This window comes from Lepidochelys kempii, chromosome 1, assembly GCF_965140265.1.
Source record: "Lepidochelys kempii isolate rLepKem1 chromosome 1, rLepKem1.hap2, whole genome shotgun sequence".
Classification (NCBI taxonomy): Eukaryota; Metazoa; Chordata; order Testudines; family Cheloniidae; genus Lepidochelys; species Lepidochelys kempii.
The window spans coordinates 113165644-113187294 of NC_133256.1; the positions used below are offsets into that span (position 1 = coordinate 113165644).

General features: G+C 42.9%; 1 protein-coding gene across 1 annotated transcript in view; it reads left to right on the top strand.

The window, feature by feature from the left end:
• The window catches only part of ST6GAL2 (ST6 beta-galactoside alpha-2,6-sialyltransferase 2), a 250739-nt gene that overhangs the window by 93037 nt on the left and 136051 nt on the right, over positions 1–21651 (top strand). The window contains exon 2 of the mRNA XM_073351066.1: positions 4080–4178. The gene's annotated coding sequence lies outside the window, so the exon portion shown is untranslated. The remainder of the gene's footprint in view (positions 1–4079; positions 4179–21651) is intronic.

The window sequence follows — 21651 nt, forward strand, 5'->3', positions numbered from 1 at the left end:
ACATAATGGGCAGTGGAGGCCCCAGGAGGCCTGCTGTGGCTACCTGATCCTTTGCTGCTCGGCCCTGGTGGAAGTTAGACCAGCAAAGGGCCAACTCCAACCTCTGCCACTGCTGTACAGGAGCTTTCACCCACAAAAGATCAGGAAAAGTAGACCTTGCTTTGACCATGTCCCTGGTCTGTCCTTCCCTTGCTGAATCAAAACGTAAAGCACAGTGCTTAATTTGTAATGAAAGAGATGCCAGGGCTCAAGCAATTTTTTTACAGTCATAACTGATGCAGCAAGCCCAGAGGTGCTGGGGCTATGAACTGCCAAGCCCAGAGGTGCTGGGGCTATGAATTTCCAAGCCTAGAGGTGCTTGGCCATGGCACAAATTAAGCACTGCTGGCAGTAGGGGAGCCCTACCCATGTAGGAAGGCAGCAGAGAGAAAGGCAATATTTACTTTGTTGGAGACCGATTCTACACTAAGAACAGGAGGACTTGTGGCACCTTAGAGACTAACAAATTTATTTGAGCATAAGCTTTCGTGAGCTACAGCTCACTTCATCGGATGCATGCAGTGGAAAATACAGTGGGGAGATTTATATACATAGAGAACATGAAACAATGGGTGTTACCATACACACTGTAACGAGAGTGATCAGGTAAGGTGAGCTATTACCAGCAAGGGTTGGGGGGAGAAACCTTTTGTAGTGATAATCAAGGTGGACCATTTCCAGCAGCTGACAAGAACGTCTGAGGAACAGTGGGGGGAGGGGGGGAGAATAAACATGGGGAAATAGTTTACTTTGTGTAATGACCCATCCACTCCTAGTCTTTACTCAAGCCTAAGTTAATTGTATCCAGTTTGCAAATTAATTCCAATTCAGCAGTCTCTTGTTGTAGTTTGTTTTTGAAGTTTTTTTGTTGAAGAATTGCCACTTTTAGGTCCAATGAAGTGGGCTGTAGCTCACGAAAGCTTATGCTCAAATAAATTAGTTAGTCTCTAAGGTGCCACAAGTCCTCCTGTTCTTTTTGCGGATACAGACTAACCTAGATGCTACTCTGAAACGATTCTACGCTGTTACTCAACTACAGGTACCTGCTGAGTAGTACATTGCTGTATGAGTAGCCCAGTTTTTAATCACCTCACTAGTACTGAGTAGCACCTTCTGAATAGCCTCCTGAGTGGACTTTTAAAATTATAAACCTTATTTGGCTTTGCGTTGTAGTGATTTTTGATCATTTCACGTGGCCAAAACCGGCTACAGAATCTAGTTTTGACTGTGACACTTACATTCCCTTCAGCGGTTTGATTTCTTGTTGCCTCTACAACAGTCTTCTGTGCTTGGCTATTATTGTTCACTTTCACTGTGTTGCTTTGGGTGACATGTCTAATGTTGGCCTCTCCCATGCTTTATACATCCGTCTTCCCTATTTCACTGTTGGACATAAGTGAAAAAGAAATCGCAATGTTGCCATCAATGGTTGATCTCTCTGTCCCTGTTTGCCTTTTTTCCTTCTAGCTTCCATTATCTAAGTTATGTGACCATAATAAAGTGAAGTGTCTAGGCACTTGTTTTGATCTTTCCCAATGGGTACTATGATCCTTTCTTATAAGCTACAGGTGAGTTGCATCAGACGTGCATTTAACTTACGCAAATTCAACTATACACGCTCAGCAAAAAAAAAGAAAAATAACAAGATACCTGTAAATAGTGCAGGCGATTCCATCCACAATGAGCGTATGCCCCGGAGTGAGCGTGGGATGGGAGACATGAATCTGCTGTTCCCTCAGTCAGTCTCAGATCCTGTGTGCCTCTCATAGTGTGAGCATCTCGCCTCACTGAGTGTGATTCTAGTGTTTAAAGTACTGTACATATTTTTCCTACAACATGGCCCCTATAGGCAAGTCAACTACTTCGCTGTTTCTTCGGTTGAGCACCAGATGATCTGTTCAAACAAGGAAAAGCTGGCTCTGTTGGACTTATTGAGAGATGGTATGTCAGTCTCCAACATGGCATGTAAATATGGCACAACAAATCTAGCATCCATGCCATCAAGATTCGGGAGAGAGAAATTCATCAAGCTGTGGCATCAAGTGCTCCAATAACTGCTAAGGTGACAAGTCAGGTGTGTGAAGACTGAAAAGGCATTAAACTTATGGCTGGGAGACATGAACGGTAAACGTGTGCCTATCAATGGCAACACGTTGCGAGAAAAGGCTCTTAGCCTCTATGCGCTGTTCAAACCTCTTGCCGAAGAGGGACAGCCTTCTGATGAGAAGGAATTCAAAGCCAGCCAAACTTGGCTTAACAGTTTTAGGAACCGCTTCAACCTCAAAAACACGAGACTACTGGTGAAGCTGCATCTGCCAATGAAAAGGCAGCAAAAGCCTACCCCGAACAATTAAAGAAAATCATAGAAGAAAAGGGCTATCATCTTCCAGAACAAGTTTTTAATGCTGACGAGACTGGGCTCTTCTGGAAAAAAATGCCCAACCGCACTTACACTTCGAAATCAGAAAGACAAGCCCCTGGCTTCCAAGCAGCTAAAGACCGCGTGACTGTGTTGTTTTGTGGTAATGCGGCTGGGCATTTCATAAAGCCAGGCTTGCTCTACAGGGCTTCAAATCCCCATGCCCTAAAAGGCAAGAACAAAAATCTCCTGCCTGTGTTCTGGCAATCAAATAAAAAGGCTTGGGTGACAGCAGCATTATTTCTGGATTGGTTCCACAAGTATTTTGTTCTGGAGGTCAAGCGGTACCTCAAAGAGAAAGGGCTTGACTTTAAAGTGTTGCTGATCATAGACAAGGCTCCTGGCCACGCCGCAGCACTCCGGCTTGCGCATAACGATGTTGAAGTCTTCTTTCTCCCCCACAATACCACCTCCATCCTCCAACCTCTCGACCAAGAAATGATTTGCTGTTTTAAGGCCATGTACACGAGGCTTACATTCTCTCGGATACATAGCACTATGGATGCTGATCCCAACCTTAACGTGACGGAGTGTTGGAAGTCCTTCAACATTGCCGATTGCATCACTTATATTAAACAGGCAATGGATGCAATCAAGCCTGAAACAGTCAATGCATGTTGGCGAAACCTATGGAAAGAATGTGTGAATGATTTTAAGGGTTTCCAGACCATTGACAAAGAAGTGAAACACATTGTTCAGGTGGCCATGCAAGTGGGTGGCGATGGCTTCATCAACATCCTTGAGGAAGAAATTGAAGAATTAATTGAGAGCCACAGAGAAACACTGACTAATGAAGAGTTAGAGGAACTGATAAAATCGTCTACAGAAGACAAAGATGACGATGACGACGAACAAGAAGAGCCAGCAAGTTGGAATCTTCATAAATTTGCTGAAGTGTTCCAAGCAGCAAAACACTTGAATGATTTAATTCCTGAATACGATCCCTCTATGGAACGAAGCCTGAAAATCACACGTATTATTACGGACGATTTGAGACCGTATCAAGAAATGTTTGAGCAGCTCAAGAGACAACAGCAACAGTTGCCGATCACCATGTTTTTCAAGGAAAAACAACCAGCAGCAGATGAGCCTATGCAATCAACTTCTCGAGCTGAACCAGAGCCAACCACTTCGTCTACAACTCGCTCTCTGTCACCCAAACTCTCAGTCACCTCCGTCTCCTGGATTGACATCAAGCCCTGACGACCCCCTGTAATTACCCTGTGTAATTAAAAATACAATACTATAAAATTATATTTTGCATATGTATTCTTTATTATATACTGTACATTAGTGTATACATTACACCTTTATACATATTACTGTACAGGGTTGTATACATAACCATGTACAGTATACAGTACCTTATGAGCAATTTAAGGGATTTTCAAGCGTAATTTTGACTATAGGCAATTTTCGCCTTACGCGCTGACTTTAGAACCTAACCCCCGCATAAGATGCAACGCCACTGTATATTTAGCGATCCATTTTGCTAAGAACCATTACAGTTCATACTGAATATCCTTAAACTTTATACATATACATAGATGAACTTAAAAGTCAATGTAGTGCTGTGTAAAATTACAGATTAACATTCCTGAATTTCTCCATTTATCCACAGATCAGGGACAACGTAAACAGTGGCAGTTCAAGCTCCCCTCACATCCTTCCACCTGCTTGCCTCAAGACTGATCCAAAGGACTACTTCTAGGGTGAACAGGTAGGTCACTCGCCATGCATGTCTGTTCAGTCCTTAGCACCTGTGCTAAGGCCTTCAAAAAGAATTCCAGTGAATGCTCATCCTGGGGATGGAGAAGCACTTCTCATCATGCATCTACTTATCGGAAACAATCATTATAATTTCTGAGCCTTGTTGGCCTTTTTGATGAAAAATGATACCAGTTTGACACTGGCATTATCAAAATCCAATAAAAGGCTTCTTTAAGTTATTGTGTTTTAAAAGGTAACATATAGAAGAAAGAATTAAAATACACAATTAAGCACAAAAAATAGTTAATGCATGTATGAAACCAAGCAAATGGCGTAACAGAAACCGCTCATTCAATGGCAGAAAAACAAACAAGAAATTATAACAAAACTCTCAGTAAGGCTTGGTCTACACGAGCAACTTATGTTGGTATAACTACATTGCTTAGGGATGTGGATTTTCCACCCCACTGAGTGATGTAGTTATACCGACTTGACACCCCCCTCCAACAGTGTTGACAGTACTGTGTCTACGGGAAGGCTTCTCCCATCGACATAGCTACCATCTTTCGGGGCGGTGGATTAACTATGCCAATGGGAGAAGCTCTCCCATCAGCATAGGTAGCGTCTTCACTGAGCACTGCAGGAGTGCAGACAGCCGTGCTGCTGCAGCACTGTAACTGTAGATGAGCCCTAGATGTTAAAGGACCGTCGTTTGTGACCATTTTCCCTTCAAAGCTAATACTGACTAACCATCAGAGACCTTTAGCATTTCATAGTTGAATGGCATTGATCACATTCTAAAAGGTTCTCAGCTAGGTGGCTTGAGTGGTCAAAAAGCCCATTAGGTTATAGTGGTAGAATAAGCAATGGACAAACTGCAAAGATTTAGAATTTGGGTTCTGTCCAGATAAACACCTAATAGTCTAGAGGATTATCCAAAGCTTATCAAAACCCTCTTGAGTCTGCAAAATTTAGCTAGAAATCTCACAGGAACACGTTTTCTCATGATATTTCCAGCGATATATTACAGTCTTGGTTTGGATAAGCTTCAGATGATCCAAATTTATGGGTGCTAATCCAAATTGAACTGAACCTCTAACCTTTGGAGGGTCTCCTGACACTATTAACATTTCTGAATGGCAAAATAAAGAGAGAACCAAAAATGAAACAGCCAAGGAATTAAGAGATAAAGAAAGCAAGGCACATAGTAAATAGAAAAGTGCCATAAAAGGAAAACACATTGCCTCCTTGAGCAGAATGTACCAGTAGCATCGTGTAAAGAAACAACTTAATCAATTTTTGATTTATAGAGCTGTAGCAAGACGGGAAAAATTCTCAAGGCTTTGCAATACTTTTATTTTACCTTGCTAGACCAAAAACAGATTAGTTTTCACCAATAAAATGTTTACAGTGAGTTAGTCTATAATGTGGACAGGACAAAATCTCGGACTCTGAAATGAGGAAGGCTACATTGTGTGAGTTACAAATAAATTGTATTAAGGCCTCTAAGGATGAGTATAAAAAGGTGTAAAAATTTGAAAGCACATGTATAAAAATTACCATGACTGCAGCCCTTAAATTGGATGTTGCAAAAAGAGAAAGTTACTAATGATCATTCCGATGCTGCTACCCTCAGAGGCTTGAGATTTTTTTATTTTGACTTCAAAGGGAAGATGGATCAAACCCAATATTTGCAATACAAAGCATTCTGCATGATCAGTCTGCAAAGCAACGGGAGTTGATGCTCTTTCATGTGGACTGAAAAATATGCAAAGAGAAGTTTCCAGCTGAGCAAGTTTAGCACTGATTCTCTGACTGGGCCAGCAAGAGGTTCTCTTTTGGATCATGATACAGATGCTGCTTACAGACCACAGAGGTCCTGGTCCAATTTTCAGCTGCCATAACATCGATACATACTCAACAGGCTAAACATTCTGCTACTGTAAATGGACTTATATCCAATGACACCACTGGATTTTCACCCATTTGTACCAGCAGACTATTTGGCCTAACAAGTTCAATCTTGAAAAAGGGAATTTTCTGTAGTGTCTTGCTACCAGTTAGCCCGCACAATAGAACTAACTTGTAATGTTTTGAAAACTGATATATCAGGATGCTGTGGTTACTGCATAATAAATAGCTGAGTAGAATATTTGCAAAACATTTGTCACTGAATTTTGCCTCTTTTCACAATAGCAAAACTTCTGTAAAATTGTGGTATTTTTTCAAAATGTTTCACATTTTTAAAAAGTGAAGTTTTGTGACATATTTTTGCTGAAAATTTTGCAGCTAATATTTGCTTAATTTTTTTTAAATTTTTAGTTAGATTAATTGGTGAGAGGTCACATGGTATAAATTTTGGTTCTTTGATTGGTTGAGCCAATTCTTTGTATTCGGAAGGGAGGCAGAGACCATTCTGATTGCGCTTTTTGGAAGGATAGGCTATAATTAGGAGTCTTCCTTCCAAGTAATAAAGCAAAAATTAGTTCATCTTTTTTTTTCACATCAACGCAAAAGTGATCGATTTGATTCACAATTTACCATGTATTTCCCTTTCATTACCAATACATACTATGCCAGATGAGTGTTTGATGTGTCACATTTACATAATGTATACCTATTCATAGTTTATAACTGTCTGCATTTTCCTTTCTTTGAAAGGTTTGCTATATGCTTTGATATTTTCCTCATCTCTCATCAACTTTGATCTGACAAGAGTGTATTGCATCAACAGTGACTTTGTTATAATCTATCTGCTTACATCACATTTTGTTTTATTGTATTCTAATGGCAATTGCTCACTGAGGTCTCTACAGTGTAGGTGTTGCCATTTCAGTCCCAGGATATTAGAGAGACAAGGAAGGTGAGTTAATATCTTTCATTGGATCAGCTCCTGTTGGTGAGAGATTCAAGCTTTCATGTCTGAAGAAGAGCTCGGTGCAGCTCGAAAGCTTGTCTCTCTCACCAGCAGATGTTGGTCCAATAAAAAATATTACCTCACCCACACTGAGTTGAGTAAGGCCACCTTTCCACACAACAAAGAGGCACTTTTGCAGGAGCAACAGCATTGGCCAAAAAAAATATATATATATGGAGGGATAAAGCACATCTTCAAAACAGGCACAAGTATCCAGGGGGGTCACAGCAGGGTGCAGAGCAGGAGGCATAACATCAGCAGCATGGCTTCCTGATCACATGTCACATTCCATCCTAGAAGACGTAGAAAGCTGCTGCAGGCAAATATCTGGCTAATTTTGACTAGAATTAGCAAATAATCAGGGACTGGGGACATGTTTTGAGGCCAGAAGCTAGGGGCACAGTTTGTTCATACAGAGGCTGATGTTGATTTGTTGTTGTTGCTGTTTATTGATATTGTGGTAATGCCCCCCAATCAGATCCTTGTGCTAGGATCTCTACATCACATAAGAAAACAAGATCCATGCCCTGAAGATATTATAGCCTAAAGAGATGTAAAACAGATAGAATGTAGGGGAAAGAGGCACACCAATCGGCAATCAGCAAGTGTCTCTAGTTTAAATGGTAAAGCCCCATCTGTGTGTGTGTACGCACACACACCCACCCACCCCTACCTGTCTGGCTGTCGGTACTTCCATTGCTACTCCTTGATGAAGAAGGAGCTATTCCTAGGAGCTGGTTCTGCTCTCCTGCCCTGCTGCAGAATCTGGAGAGGAGGATTCATTTTGGCAGGATTCATCGTATCCGATATAGCCAAGAAAATATTTCCCCCTGTTTTGCCCAGCTCGTCATGGATCTGTAGTTATTGTTACAGCCTGCATTATTAGATAGCTAAGACATGTAAGATGCAGGAATGATTACAGGGCTGTAATTGCTGTACTTAATTAGATCTTGTGCTGGTCTAGTGAGGGGTCTAGAGTCAGTGCATGTCACTGCTATATTGAAATCTCCTTAATGCATAGCAAACACGAAAAACCAGATGGTATAATGCAAAGTGCAAACAATTCACTGCCAGGAACATTTCTGCATTGGCAGGGGAGTGTAGTAAATGACAGTCATCGGTCTTTTCCATCTCTGATATCTATATTTCTGTACTCAAACTGCTCTGCTGCTGTTCCACTACCCAACTTGTTGTGCTAATTCTGGTGGAATATATGAAACTGGAACACTCTGGGAGCTCATTCTGCTAGAGGGGTCTGTTACTGTACTTTGGCAGCAGTTGGCAATCAAACTTAGCTGCTTTGTATTGCTTATCACAGCTTACTAACCACTGCCACTTTGAAAGATTCCTGTGGTATTCCACTCTGGAAATGGTGGGTCAGTTACTAAAAATAGACGGTAAATGCTAAATTAATGACAAAGCAACAATTAAAAATGATCAGCCGTAATGCCAAGAAAGCAAGGAAATGCCAAGCAAAGGCTATCGTGGGATTCCTAATTCACACAACTGTGCCAGGATTTCATGGAAAGAGCTTCAAAACTTATTATTATTCATATATTTGTACTACAGTAGCACCTAGGAACCTTATCCGAGGATCAGGGCCCTATTGTGCTAGGTGCCGTGTGGATAAATGTCAGAGACAGTCCCCATCTCAGAGAGCTCACTATCTACCTGTCAGGTGGACACAACCAGTGAACAAAACAGACAAATGTGGTGGGTGTGGGTTGTCAGGATGGGGAAACAGTGAAACAATAGAGGTTAGTAGAAAAGCAGAAGTCGTGGTTCATCATTTGCCTAACCAGTGCCAGATTGGAGTGATGCGTAGGCGTCCCAGCAGAAGTAGATTTTGAGGAGGGGTTTTTAAAAAGAGAATGGGGGAGGGGTATAAGGAGTGGGGTTTATAAACCTTCCCCTGCATGGTGAGAGGTAGGGAACTAAATGCACAGAGGTGCTTGAGAGAGAATCAGACCAGTGGGTGATTGAGGCTGCGATCACTGGCAGGGAAGAGATGGAGGTCAACATGTGGACAAGTTAGTAGATCTGATAGATAGGATGAGGCTAAATGGGGAAGGGCCTTAATGGCAAAGGCAGATGCTTGTGTTTGAGGTGATACTGCAAGCAGCCAGGGGAAGGACCCAAAGATGGGGGTGACTTGATTAGAGTAGTGAGCAAAGATGATCCTACCCAGAAGCGTTTTGAGTATACTTGGCAAAGGGCAATGTGGCAGGCATCCAGGCCAGAGAGGACAAGATTACGGTAATTGAGATGTGAGATAATGAGGGCCTGAACAAGAGTCTTGGCAGACAGATCAGAGAGAAAAGGTTGAGAGAGAAAGGTTAGGTAATGTAGTACCTAATACAACAAAGTTAAGGCCTGTCTACACACACGGACTCATTCCTGATTAACTCAACATGTGGAGCCTCTTATTCCAGAATAAGAGTGCCAAGTTCCTGTTAAACTGAGCACACATTCAAAGTGGATCAAGCTAAACAGCCTAGAAGGAAAATTCCATTGATTTGCTACTAAATACCACAATACATGGTTCCTTTATATATAAATGTATCTATATCTAGCAGCAAAATTATTTTTATTAAAGTAATACATGTGGACATGTCCATATTTCTGTGGCAGTATATGGTGCTGAGTTTATTCCCTGGACACTGGCATCTTAGTCCTAAATGTGGTAGAGGGAATCCCATTGATTTCAGTGGGAAAATGCTCCACTTTAAATACCGTAGATAGGGTATTGCTGCAGTAAATGAGAAAGGATAATGTGCTCCCTTCCCTGTCCCAAAGAACCGGGGTTCCTATGAAGTGTTTTCCGGTACCTGAATATTTTCTTTCCCTCCTCAATAACTAGTCACCTTCTTTTCCATTAACTTTAGTCAAAAATCCTGTGATTTCCTTAATACTTGGATAATACCAAGTAGATTTTGGGTCCTACTGAAATATAAATAGTTTAATATCCAAAAATAAGGAAAGATAAAACAAAACCACTGTGTGGCAAAATCTCATAGCTGGCTACCATTGAAAGTAGTGTATAGTCTTGAAATTGTTTTTCAGTTATGGTGACTAGTCTAGGTAACAACAAATCCTTTCCAAGTATACATTCCAGGGCACATTTAACAAACAAAACACAACAACATTTTGTTTACAAAGATTGTCATTTGAATAGTATTCTGCAGACTTAAATAACCATCCATGTGCAAATTAATAAACATATTGTTCGGTTCCTCTTTTTCCCCTCTTGCTGGCACCAACAATTTTTTCCTCTATTTTATTATTATTTATTATTGTGGTAGTACCTAGAGAGCCCAGTCCTTCACTGGGGCCCTTTTCTAGGCTCTGTACAAACATAACAGCCTGGCCCCACTGAAGGCAATAGTATTTTGCCACTGACTTCAATAGGGCCAGGATTTCACCCACAGGGCCTTTAGTAAGGGATTCTATACTTCTTCTACTGATGATTTCCTTACTTTTGCAGCTTTATGTCTGGCCTCAGCTTCATTTCAGTATGTGTTTCAAATTTTCAAATGGACGCACAATTTCTCAACCGCAACGTCAGTTTTTATTTCAGGCCAGGCTTCTCATGAGCAAAAGTAAATTTCCTACAAAATAGAGTGATAGCCTGGGAAACTTGCATTTTAATAAGAAATGATCATTAACAAAGCAAAGTGTGTGGGCTTGTCTGCATGGGGAAATTGACCAGCATTCTATAGAGGAATACTTATTACAGAATATCTATGCTGTACAGTTTCCTCCACGTAGATAAGGCCTATGATTCACCGTTACATTTCTATACTGACTAAACTGGAGCTGGTCCATCCTCATCAATGACCTAGGTAGCTGGGTAAGTGTTACTCTGGGCACATTTAAACCCTTTGGCCTCTTGCGTCACAACCATGAATAGGGCGACACAGTCGCCATATTTCAAATTGCTCACTTCTTTCGTCTCTTTTAGATGACTTGGTTTAATGCACCACAAATAACAAGAGCTTAATACATAAGACACAGAGTGGTGGGGGGAAGTGCTGCTGAAAGATTGTTTTAGTTGTCTTTAATGATTCCTCACTGCAAACCAATGATCTTTCAGTAGTATTTGTTAATTATCAAAACAGTACCATAGCCAATTTTTGCTCACCGGTCCACAATGTAACCAGTATAAAGGAGGCCATGTCCCTGTATGTGCTATCTCTCCCCTACTTAGTGGGCAAGAGCTTCCAAATGCACACTAGAACACAAAATATTTAACTGAGACAAAAAGTCAAAATGCATTGCCTTATGTAGATACTGTATGCAGGGTTAAAAACCAAAAACACAGAGATTTCATTTGGTAAGGCTGTTCCACAAAATAAATGAGTATGCTAAATTAGGCAAAGCCATCATTGTCTCAACTGGAAGTGGTCTGGAACCAGGACCCTTTGCAGTGTGTTATCTTATGGCTGAACAGATTTACTCACTTCTTAGGAGAAAAATTCGGAGGGAAAGAAGAGGGTTGCATCCAACTCAATCAATATTAGTCTGCATTGACAGAGCTAAAAGACAATTAGCGTGCACTCACCTCTCACTCTAATTCTGTAGTGGCAAAGATCAAATCAAATTGCAACTAATGAGCAGCTTTCATCCACTGGAATAATGGATGCCTACACGGGGCAACAATTAGCAACTTCAGCTAACTGAATTGCAATCAAGGAACCAAAACCAACTACCGTATTATCTCAACAGCTGCTGACGGTATCTAGTTGCTTGCACGATGATGAGCTGGCTTCTGCTAAATACCCTCTGAGATATAGGGCGGCTACATATTATATGGGGAATTGCATTCCAATTTTTTGGCAACAAATCTCTTTTGTTTCTACAAATTCAGCAGAGCTCTCCATTAGTTTAATCTCCTATTCATTCAATTTGTGTAAGGTGCTGAAAAGGATATGAATACAAGAATGTCATATGACGCTCATTCAGATTGTTTGGTTATGCAGCATACACTGTAGAACAGAAATGTATTTTTTGTTGTTGTTATTTCACTGGGATTGATAGATAGATCTTGCCTGAATACCCTGCATTATAGTTGCATTCCCCACTGTGTCTATTTAGTTACTGGCATTTCTGTGGTGTTCTTGCCATTGGCATAGTATTTGGAGACCCAAACATTCAACCTTCCAAAAAGCAGATTCTTTGGGGATTTTTTAGGAAAGGGTTTGCTTTGAAGATGTAAGAAAGCAACATCACAGAATATAAAAGTCCATCTAGTGTAATTTTATTTTTGTATTCCATGAATTCCTGCTACTTTGCTCTGTCCATAAGAATATATCTCATTCTCCCCTGCTCAATGTTCACATAGCTATAAAAATGACATTTTTATTATATTTATCCGAATATTGAACAAAGGCTTAACGTGTTTTAAACTGAACCCAGGTTCATTCAAGACCACACTGATTTCTGTACTTCAGTTTTACCTCAATCTTCCTCACTCTCCCACATTTCTCCTTTCTTCCCTTGCTAACTCTTCCCCTTCCCTGCCGCTGCCAACACCACAATTAAAATTAATAGATGCAAATCCCTCTTTACATTTACAAAGTAAAGCATTTACGGTTATGTAGTGCTCCCTTGGATTGTATTGTGCCACCCTTGTGGGCCCTACCTGTGTATTCCTCAGATTATTCTTTAACACAGTAGGTCACATCAACATCTGGTCAACTCCTCATGTTCTTGTTACCCTACCAATACCAGCATCCTCTGGTATAACTGTCAAATGAGCTCATTAAGTTTTGGCCGTCATGGAGAAATCTATGAGGAGCCCCATAGGGAACACTGATACGTTTGAGGTCTTGCTTTGAAGACACATTTCCTCTGATCTCAAAAAAAAAAAAAAAGGACAAAAAAGACTGTGACCCTTCTGATGATTCTTCTTTCCAATCATATCAATATCCAGCTGTGCTCCTCACCATTGCAGTGTGAGAGCTCTGCTATCATGAATCTTTCTTCTGAATTCTTTCCTGAGTGATTTCCTTTCTAGCTATATATTCAATAGAGAGGAAGAAAAACGAGCACGGAGGTGCAGCTCGGTTTCTGGGTTGATGAAGATACATAGGGCATGCTGGCCAAACAGATTCTCAAAATATTAACCGCTTTTCTAGAAACCGCTCTTTCATACCCAGAGGCTGTTAAAAACAAAATTATGAATTATAGAGGATTTTTTGCCTCTTTAGTCCATAGGAATTAATTATTTGTTTTTAAAATACATTAGCCAATATGCTTCCCACTTGCTACTAAGGATTTAGGAGAACAAAATCAAGGAAAAAGCCAGAGTGATACCAAGCAGAGTGTATGCTGGATGCTTCCCCTTCAGTCTAACCTCCTGTTATTACCACTTGTTATTGTACAGTATATACTGCAGTATCTCTCAATGTCCCCAGTCCCTAGCAGGGTCCCATAGGGTTAGGCGCTGTATAAACACACAGGAAGATGCAGTCCCTGCCCCAAAGAGCTTTCAATCTAAGAGGAGCTTAAGGTCTAAGCAGCATCTGTTTGGTCCCTGAACTATGTTTAAGAAGTAAGCAGGCCAAAATTGAGGGGGAAGAGCCAGGTGGCCAACAACCCACAGGAAAAAATGTGGAAAGTTAATTGAACCAGTGGCAGTAAGTGCACTTGGCAGAGTTACAGATCCAGAGACAAGACTGGCCTTGCCGTGCTACCTTGGCTGACAAGGGTTTGCAGGGGACCATAAAGAAGAATCCCTCCACCCAAATGCACAAGAACTCCAGGCTTGTGAACCTGGATCCTATGGATCCAAAGCTTCCGCTGCCTTCCACTGCCAGTGGGGGTGCTAATCCCATGTACCAAGGCCTGGTCTATTCTATGAAGTTAGGTTGATATAAGTTGCCTTGCATGTGCCTGCACTTATTTGTCTCCCACTGAGACAAGCTCTCCATTACACCAACATGGTAACACCACCTCCCTGAGTGGAATTGAGCCAGGGTCAATGTGCTGATGCCAACACAGCCTAAATATAGATACTGTGTTGCCTATGTTGACTTAATAGACCTCCAGCAGCTGTCCCACAATGCCAAACACTGACCGCTCTGGTCACAGTTGTGAACTCCACTGCCCAAGCGTCACAGAGCCCCCCCCCCCCCCATACCTTTAAAACCCCATGCATTTTTAAATGCTTTTCCTTATTGCCCATCTTGGCAAGCCCACCTTCCAGCTCTCCATTGTTGTGTGCAACTGCCCAGCTGATAATGCTGGCTATACACTCCAGACGTGCTCTGGTCTAGATATCGGATCTCCTGGGCCTGTGGGGAGAAGAGGCTGTGCAAACACAGCTATGGACCAGCCATAGAAGCATGGACACCGATGAGCAGACCACATGAGGGATGCAGGAGAAGGAGTATCACAGGGATGAGCAGCAGTGTCGCGTGAAAGAGAAGAAACTGTGACAAGCACATCAGAGGGCCAGGGAGGCCAGCAGTCAATCCCATGCCAAACTGCAGACCTGCTGCTTTTACAACAAGCTGCATGCCATACTTGACGGAGACCTAACCAACACCCTGCATGCCACCACGGATACCTTTCAGGAGCCTGAGCCACAGACCCCTGCCATGGACTGAAAGCAGGAGGTGGAGGAGAAAAAGGAGAAGGATTGGGGACATGCAATTGAGGGGGTCCAGCTATGCCATGAACCAGAACCTGTTTGAAATTCCACCACACTTCAGTCAGTCCCAGCAGTCAAGCACAGGCGAGCTCTAGGCAGGGGAAGGAACCTCAGGTAAGTGTGTAAATTTGTTTCCCATTACAGTGATGGCACCCCCAACTTAGCAGGACACAGCTATAAACTTCATTAATTTACTCATACAAGAGGCAGAGGCACAACGGAGAGGTAGCCTTGTCATCTACTTTTCATTCCTGTCAAGGTTGATTCCCCACTCTGGCACTTTGAGTGCAGAAGGTGGGGGCCCGTAAGGACTCTAAAAATTAATACTGACCACTCCAGGCTTGTATGAAACTCCCAAGGTTACAGCTTTTCTCTGACCTTGGGTTGGTAGATGCTTCCACCACCCAAGTGCAGAACCCCTTTGAGAGACCAGGAAGGTTCACTTGGGAATTCCTTCCTGTGGGATACCCACAAGCCCTCCTCTCCACCCTGCCCCCGTCCAGGGAAGAGCTGAAAAAGAAAAAAAAATAGAATCAGCTGTTGCCACCAGCTAATTTAAAAAAAAAACATGCACAGACCTCTTAAGACACAGAACTCCAATCCTGTTCTTAAAAAAGATTAATTTTATTTAAAAAGAAAGAAAGAAATTACATCTGAAAAACTCAGGCTATTGCTAGATTTAAAAAGAGCAAATACAGTACAAGGATTAAGCATCAAGAATAGCTTTCTTGAGCTCCAGTTTAAGGGTTACAAGCAAAACAAAAGCACCTGGGGTTAGCACAGAGGAATCCACAAGCCATAAAGAAATAAGAGATAAACCTAATTGCGTCTTTCTAGACATTTCCTGATCTACTTACATATCTGGGGTTTCAAATGAGTAATTTTTATGTATGATCTGATGATTTTTCATACCTGGCCCAAGCTTTTTAGAGCATAGTTGCTCTGTCCCCCTCTTCCCAGGAGAACAACCATAGACAAAGGGGAAGTTGTTTCTCAATTTTAAAAAGTTCTAGCCTTCCCACTGGCTCTTCTGGTTGTGTGCTTACTCCTTCCTTTTACCTATGCATAGCAGGGAGACTTTTTAACCCTTTACAGGTAAAGCAAGTAGAGACCAGCTACTAAGAGGGATTTTACAGCTAACTGGCTGGCTGGGTGTCCATAAAAGGGAGCTACCCCTCCCCTCTTCATTTATCACAATACCCCTGTACAGTTAGGCAGGGGGTGTGCAGGGTGGGGCACGTGAAGCAGTTTGATAACCTACATAGGGATGTCCCTTGAATTCTCCTGAAAGATCTAGATAAAACTTCCATGGAGGAATTCTGCAGTCCTCTCCTGAAGGTCTCTAGGGCTGGCAGCCTCATTTCTTCTTCCATGATAGGACACTTTCCCACACCAGTCAATGATAACTTCAGAACCATTGCCATACCCAGGCTAGCCACATACAGGCCTGAGAAGCTTCTGGATGCCAGCAGCAGCTTTGCTTTCTGTGTGTCTGTTGCTCTCAGGAGGGAGATATCAGGTAAAATTATCAACACCTGTAGAAAATGGTGCCAGCATTTGGTGCCAGTGTCCTATATCCATAGATTCATGCAACTGAACAATTCCCTCCTAATTTCCCTCAACCCTGGTGGGCCATACTTACCATGGTTGGTGCTGCGGGTGGCACCATGCACAAGGACTCCCAAACAGAAGGGACAATAAGCGTGTCTCATTTAAAACTTTAGGGAGGAATGGAAGGGAGTTTGGAATCTTAAGTTTTGCTTTCTGCTGTGACTATCTGCAGCTGCTGCCACTTTGGTGTTGAGGGTCTCCCCTCCACATCCACAGAAAACCTAAGATAGATAAGGAGGATCAAGAAGAGGACTTGGGAATACATGTTCAGTGCTGCATCAGACCATGGAGCACAGGTCCTGGAGAGTGAACGTTGCAGACAACCTGGAGAAAGAAAGAGAAGAACGGAGACAGGCCCAGAAGTCCCAGCAGAAAACGGAGAGGGAGAAGCACCAGGACACAATGGACCTTCTCCGACAGCACACACAGATGCTGCAGACTCTTGTGGACCAATAGGTTCAGCAATCCCAAACTTGCCCCCCTTTGCAGTCTATGAACAACTCTAGTATAGAAGCTCCTTATATGCCCCCTCAACATTCCATCTGACACCAGGAGCCACATCTCTAGCCTACCCCTCCATCCTGGGGGACATTAAGGACAACCACAGTTTCACATACATCAGCTGTGGCTCTCATAGTGTATGGACATGAACGTTCCTTCCCCTTCTTTAAGCTCTGTTCCATACATTTATTAAGGTTTTAACTTGCACACCATTTCTGAAGTATTTTCGTTAGTCAATAAACACTACTGTTTGGAAATTAATTCATCTTTATTAGTTCCCGACATATGCTGCAGAATGCCTGGTAGTGGTGAAAGTACCCTCTTAGTTGTTGACATAACTCGTAGGATCAGCGACAAAAACAGTGTAATAATCATAAATGTCCAGCAAGCACCACAAAATTAATAGGTGCATTGTCCATGTTATATTCATAGATTTGCACCAAGCATCACACAATTCCTAACAGGCCCCCAAACTGCAGATCCAGGTAGCGCACAGTCCACCACACCTCATTATTGTGGCTTTCTATTAAAATAGTCTTTCAGAGCCCCCCCTGAGCAGTTGAGCTCTTCTAATACCCCTTATGCCTGGTTGTTCAAACTCAGCAGAGAGCCACTCCACCTCTGCTCCCCACCCCGACAGAAACTTTTCCCTCTTTGCTTCACAGATATTATGCAGGACAAAGCAGGCAGCTATAACCCTTGGAATATGGTTTTCACTGAGATCCAATTTTGTGAGTAAACAACACCAGCACCTCTTCATTCTATCAAAAGAACATTCAGCTGTCATTCTACACCTGCTGAACTGGTAGTTGAATCTTTCCTTGGTTGCGGTGGCCAGTGTACAGCTTCATAAGCCAGGGAAATAAGCAGCAGGATGGGTCCCCCAGGATCACTATTGGCATTTCAACATTCCCAATGGGAATTCTTTAGTTGGCAAAGAAAATCTCTGCTTGTGGATTTCTGAAGTCCTGTGTTCTTAAAGATTGGAGCATCATGTGCCTTTCCTGACCAGCCACCACTGATTTCCTTGAAGCATCTCCAGTGATCCACCAGCGCTTGCATAACCATAGAAAACTAGTCCTTTCTGTTGATGTACTCAGTACTCTGTGGCAAGGTAGTCTGGTGCCAAAATAGGGATATGCGTGCCATCTATCACCCCACGGCAGTTTGGGAACCCCATTGCTGCAAATTCATCCATTATGTCCCACACACTGCTGAGAGTACCGTCCTGCATAGCAGGACACAATTCATGACACTCTACATTTGCATGACAACAGTCCCCAAAGTGGATTTTCCAACACTAGAATGATTTCCCACTGACCAGTAGCAATCTAGCATTGCAAGTTTCCACAGTGCAATTGCCACACACTTCTCCACTGTCAGTGCAGCTCTCAGTCTGGTGTCCCTGTGCTGAAGGGCTGTAGTGAGCTCAGCAGACAGATCCAGGAATGTGGCCTTGAACATCCAAAAGTTCTGCACTTGCTGCTCGTCATCCCAAGCCTTCATTATGAGTAAGGCTGTGAGTCTTTCATGGAGGTCACAGAATCCGTGACTTTCCGGGACCTCTGGGACTTCTGCAGTGGCCAGTGTGGCTGACTCCAGAGCCGCCTGAGCAGCTGAGGCAGTCTGAGGCCAGCCACACCGACTGTTGCTTGGGGAGCCCAAGGCATCTGGTCCCAGGTGCTTCCCCGGAGCAGCAGCACAGCCCGGGCTGCCCCATCTCTGGCAGCAGCAGCGGCATCCCGAGCCACCCCCCCAGCAGCAGTGGCAGGGCCTTGGGCCACCCCGCACCCCCAGCAGCAGTGGGGCACACTGAAGCCCCACCCACCCCCAGCAGCAGCAGCAACAGGGTCCGCCAGAGCACCTCCTCCTTCCCCCGAGCACCTGCAGCACCCTGAAACACCTAAGATTTAGTCGAAAGTATTTATAGTACAAGTCATGGACAGGGCACGGGTCCGTGAATTTTTGTTTATTGCCTGTGACCTGTCCATGACTTTTGCTAAAAATACCCGTGACTAAATCGTAGCGTTAATTGTGAGGTGATCTCACCAGTCAGTGCTCATTTCTCATGCCCAGAAGCAGCACGCTCCATGACTGCCACCAACAATCTTGAATTGGTTCTTGCTAGGTCTCACAGCCGTCTGCCCTCCAGGAAGTCATTATGTTCCCCACAGCTCTTCTTGTGGCTCTGCAAGTACTGGAGGATCAATGCTTATGACAATACTTTAGAGTTGTGCAGACTCAGTGTTTCTGTCAGATGGCAGTCGGTGACAAGTCCTGTGCAGGTTTGTGGAATTTTCAAAAGAGGCACAAAAATTACGGGCTAGCGATGGCATTATCGGTAGGGAAAGTTTCATGATAGGAACTTGACCCCACATGTCCCAGTCACCCCTACACAATTCATTTCTGCCCTACCAGGCATTGCCAAAACTTCCCGAAACAGAGTGCGCTGGACAGTGGTGAGTTGCACACTGGGATACCTAGCCATGGTGCGCCACACCTAACATCAAAACAAGCGCTGCTGGTGAGTACATGCAGTGACGATGCAAGGAGCCAAGTATGCATGTGCACAAGTGCTGTCCTAATGGCTGCAGCAAAAAATTGTAGTATAGAAATGCCCTGAGGGCGAGGAGTGCATGTTCAGTCTTTGGCCACAGTGAAACTCCACTGGTTTTTGATCAGTGTCTCTCTCTGCCCGGTTTTGCTTGGGAAGGCATCATGTGAATAATGATGAGTTAGGCCTGAACACAGAAGCTGCACAGGTGAAACTTAAAATCAGTTTTTAATCTTACACAGGGCTTTGCATTGGTTTACCTAAATCAGTTATTAAACTGATTTAGATAAATCAGTGCAAAGCCCTGTGTAAGACACTCATAGTCTTATTTCAGTTTAGTTTAACCTTGTTCCCAGTCAGTTTAAGCCTCACTTATTATAAGCCAGGTTTATATTAATTGAAGAGTGTCCAGACACAACTTTTGCACCAGTTAAAGGCCTTGTCTACATGGAGAAGCTTCACCAGTTTAACTTAAAGCAGTTTCTAAACTGATTTTAGTTAAGCCAGTAAACCCCCCTGTGTGGTTACTCTTATTTCTGTTTAACAGTGGCTTATTTGGGGGGTAGCTTAAACCCATTCCCAATCAACTGAAAGAAGCCTGTCCCCACAGGAATTTGCAGCAGTTTAACTACATTGATTTAAAAATCACACCTTCAGTGAAACTGGTGTAACTTTCTCATGTAGAAAAGCCCTCAGTTGATTTTTAAATCAGATTCCGGTTAAACTAGTGCAACTTTGTGGATAGGCAAGCCTTCTGGAACAAAATCAGCTCTGTCGCCGCAGTCATTTCTAAAATATAAAACTAAGGGCTTGATTACATATGGAGTTATTCAGAAACATCAATCCACTTTCACAGTGTATTAAGCTACACAGGAACAAGACACCCTTACTCCAAAGCATGTGTCCACACAAAGAGTTAATCAGGAATAGCTCTTCCTGAATAACTCCATGGGTAGACAAGCCCTAAGCATCAAATCAGTTCTTAACAGATGTGTCTGCATCACAAATCCACCCTGCATGATTAATGCACTTGCTGGAAGTCCCAGAAGAGGCCAAGGACTGAAGAGGCCAGGGGGAAGACTGAGGCCATGTCTACACTAGTGAACTTACAATGGCACAGCTGTACCGATGCAGGTGCGCCACTGTAAAATGTGTGTAGCCGCTCTATGCCAATGGAAGAGAGCTCTCCAATTAACATAACAAAACTGGCTCACTAAGCGGCGGTAGCTGTGTTGGCAGGAGAAGCTCTCCCACTGACGTAGCGCTGTGCACACAAGTGCTTGTGCTGGCCAAACTTATCTCGCTCAGAGGGGGTGTTTTTGCACACTCCTGAGTGACATAAGTTTTGCTGACGTAAGTGGTAGCGTAGACATCACCTGAACCTACCCTATAATAATATGGGGAGTTAATTCTTCCAAAGGAAAGTTGAAGCATAATAATAATATAATAATTATAATAATCATAATAATAATAATAGCATAATAATAATGTCAGCATTTAGATGACCCTCTGACATTGAATTTCATTCCTCTATTGCTGTGAACAGGTTCAGGGAAAGATAAGTTTAAACTTTTGCTACTGTTCTAGGGTCCAATCCTGTGAGGTGCAGAACAGCCCAGATCCTTCAATGGCAAATTCCACATGAAATCAACAGGAGTTGAGCACAGCATGGACTTTGCCAGCTCCAAAGGCCAGCTCTGACTACAATGGTGGTGTCTGCAATGCCGGGTTTCTTAGTCCTGGTCTGTACTTAACATTTAGATCAACCTGGCTACATCACTCAGGAGTGTCAAAAATTCAACCCTCTGAGTGCCATAGCTTAGACAACCTCACCTGATGTATAATTCTTCCATCGATGTAGCTACCACCACTTAGGGAGGTGGACTACTTCCATCTATGGAAAAACCCCTCTGTCAATGCAGGAAGCATTTACACTACATCACTGCTGCAGCTGTATTGCTGTAGTACCCGTAGTGTAGACATGCCCTTCGGTTAAAAGGTGCAAAGACAATAATAATCAGAGAGCCTCAGGGTTTTGACAAGATTAGCAGGAGCCCCACATTAACTAACCACATACAAATAAAATGGAACTCATGATTAATTTGTACATTTTTTGGCTGATACTCTTCGGCCAAATTCTCCTGCATTTAAACAGTTCCCTTTTCAACCACACCTATATGAGATGGAACCAAAGGAGTTGCAGCCGATGAAGTGAGCTGTAGCTCACGAAAGCTTATGCTCAGACA